The sequence below is a fragment of the Bos javanicus genome, chromosome 15 (genome assembly GCF_032452875.1).
Source record: "Bos javanicus breed banteng chromosome 15, ARS-OSU_banteng_1.0, whole genome shotgun sequence".
Lineage (NCBI taxonomy): Eukaryota > Metazoa > Chordata > Mammalia > Artiodactyla > Bovidae > Bos > Bos javanicus.
In genome coordinates, this window is record NC_083882.1 from 82177470 (window position 1) to 82180683 (window position 3214).

Below are 3214 nucleotides of genomic sequence, written 5' to 3' on the forward strand. Positions count from 1 at the left end.
TTCAATCCCTGTTGTTGGGAAGATCCCTGGAGAAGGAAATGGAAACCCACTCCAGTATTCTTGCCTGGAGAGAATACTGGACACAGGATTCTGGTGGTCTACAGTCCACGGCGTTTTGAAGAGTTGAACACTGAACGAGTAACACACACACAGGGGCTTTAGGGTCTGATGACAAATGTCTTGATGGGGGTTAGTCTGACATGAAGATTTCAGGAACAAATTCTCCTGTGATCCATCCACAGGCCCATGCCTCATGTACCAAATATTTTAATGAAAATCTTACCTGTGGGGACCAAGTACTTAGGAAACTAGCTAAGCAAAGTCAAGGGTGTATGAGTTGGTATTTCTTCTACAGTATACCCATCTGTTTTCAAAAATAAAAAGATACTATTAACTTGGAAGCAGCTGATGTGGACATCAGAGCAGGAAGGAAAACACAGGCTGGGGCATCGAACTGCAAAACCTCAGACATCACTTCCATAAATGCTATGGGATATTTTTTCTTTCCCTTTGGAAGTAAATAGCTTTCTGTGTCTATTGTGTCCCTTGAATTTGGAAATCTTAGCCCAGTTGGAGTAAAATCTAGCAAATGGCAAGTATTCCAGCTTTATTCTAACCCAATACTAATCTTGCTTCCCTTTTATGCATATTTTATACCTTTGGATGAAACTATATTTCTCAGATTTCTAACAGTCATATAAGGGTCGAGTGGTTTTCCAAGTAATTCATTTCTAAGTGGTAAAGAGAGACCACGCCTTCTCATTCTTACACTTAGTAATACTGACATCTTCCACAAGTGACTCTACAGATTTCTGTAAGTGAAACGAGAGAGTGTGATAAAAATGCATGTCAGATAACAACCGTACACTCCTATCACATCTGCAAGGACATTTCTTCGTGTGTAGGAAGAAAACTTTTGTAGCAAGTGAAACAAACAGGTTAGGACCTGTGCCCCTGGAAAGGGCCACAGAAGAGGGGATTACAGGGCAAACATCCTCCCTGGGGAGTAAGTGGTTGGAGCTGCATGTTAGGTGCCCCAGTCTGGGGGTCCAACACCAGGAAGATGATCCCCTCAGATGGCTAGAGAAACTGGACTAATAGGAGGCCTGTAAGACAGCATGTTAATAATTTAACTTGGAAGGCCTTCAGATTTTTGCTGTTGAGTATTATGTTGGTGTCAGTTTGTCATAAAATGGCCTTTACATGTAGAGATATGTTCCCTTTATACCCACTTTAATGATATTTTTATATCTTGAATGGACAGTGAATTTTGTCAAATGCTTTTTCTTGACATTGCTATACTACCCAACTAAATCTATGTATAATGCAATTACTTTCAAAATACCCATGACATTTGCATCCATGAGATTATCATGAGACTTTTATCTTTCATTTTGTTAATGTGCTCTACCACATTGATTGATTTCTGGATGGTGAACAATTCATGTGAAATAATTGAAATAAATCTTACCTGATCATGGTGTTAAATCTTCAGATTGCTCAAAAGATGTCTTCATAATTGTTATCATAACATGGAATGACTTGTAGTCTTCTAACATCTGAAAATTGAGACATAGGCTAGGTTATTCACAGAGACTGACAAGGACCAATCAGGTCAACTTCTACTTTGAGCTTAAATGCCAGTCTCTAAGTAGGCAGCCTGACTGTATGCGTGAAGGAAGGGAAATAAAATGTGTCCTAGACTGAATACCTGATGACAGAGTTGTCTTATTTTAAAATGAAATGTTATTTTTATTTCAATAAACTAAAATATGCCTTTATTATTATTTCTCTTGTCTTATGGACTGTGGACTGTGGACTGTGTTAGTCGCTCAGTCATGTCTGACTCTTTGCGACCCCATGGACTGTAGCCCGCCAAGCTTCTCTGTCCATGGAATTCTCCAGGCAAGAGTACTGGAGTGGATTGCCTTTCCCTTCTCCAGAGGAGTTTCCCAATGCAGGGGTCAAACCCTGGCCTCCTGCCTCGCAGGCAGGCATATTCTTTACCCTTTGAGCTACAGTGAAGTCTATTTTTTCTTACACTCTAAGACAAATTTTTAGGTCTAATTTTTCTTGGTCTAATTTTTAATTAAAATTGTCATGACAGTGAAAGTGTTAGTCACTCAGTAGTTTCCAACTCTTTGTGACTCAGTCACTGTACTTCAACAGTCTCCTCTGTTCATGGGATTCTTCAGGAAAGAATATTGGAGTGGGTAGCCATTTCCTTCTCCAGCGGATCTTCCTGACCTAGGTATTGAACCCAGGTCTCCTAAGCTACAGGCAGATTCTTTCCATCTGAGCCACAAGAGAAGCCCTCGTCAGAAGAAGATGTAAATTCTGGACAGTGAGTCAATGAATATGAAATTGAGCTAATAAAGATGACCATATAATGATATTTTTTTAATCAATGAAACAGGAAAAAAATGAAAACAAAACATTAAGCAATAAAACTATAGCCAGGATATTTGGTTCTAAGCTTATATTTCAGAATGTTTTATCACACACCAAAATCACCAATTTATTAAATTCAGTTCAGTTCAGTTCAGTTCAGTTGCTCAGCCATGTCCGACTCTTTGAGACCCCATGAATTGCAGCACGCCAGGCCTCCCTGTCCATCACCAATTCCTGGAGTTCACTCAGACTCATGTCCATCAAGTCGGTGATGCCATCCAGCCATCTCATCCTCTGTTATCCCCTTTCCTCCTGCCCCCAATTCCTCCCAGCATCAGGGTCTTTTCCAGTGAGTCAACTCTTCACATGAGGTGGCCAAAGTGCTGGAGTTTCAGCTTTAGCATCATTCCTTCCAAAGAAATCCCAGGGCTCATCTCCTTCAGAATGGACTGGTTGGATCTCCTTGCAGTCCAAGGGACTCTCAAGAGTCTTCTCCAACACCACAGTTCAAAAGCATCAATTCTTCAGCCCTCAGCTTTCTTCACAGTCCAACTCTCACATCCAGACATTACCACAGGAAAAACCATAGCCTTGACTAGACGGACCTTTGTTGGCAAAGTAATGTCTCTGCTTTTCAATATGCAGATAGCATATGACCAGACGGACCTTTGTTGGCAAAGTAATGTCTCTGCTTTTCAATATGCCAATAGCATATGACCTAGATAAGGTTGGTCATAACTTTTCTTCCAAGGAGTAAGCGTCTTTTAATTTCATGGCTGCAGGCACCATCTGCAGTGATTTTGGAGCCCAGAAAAATAAAGTC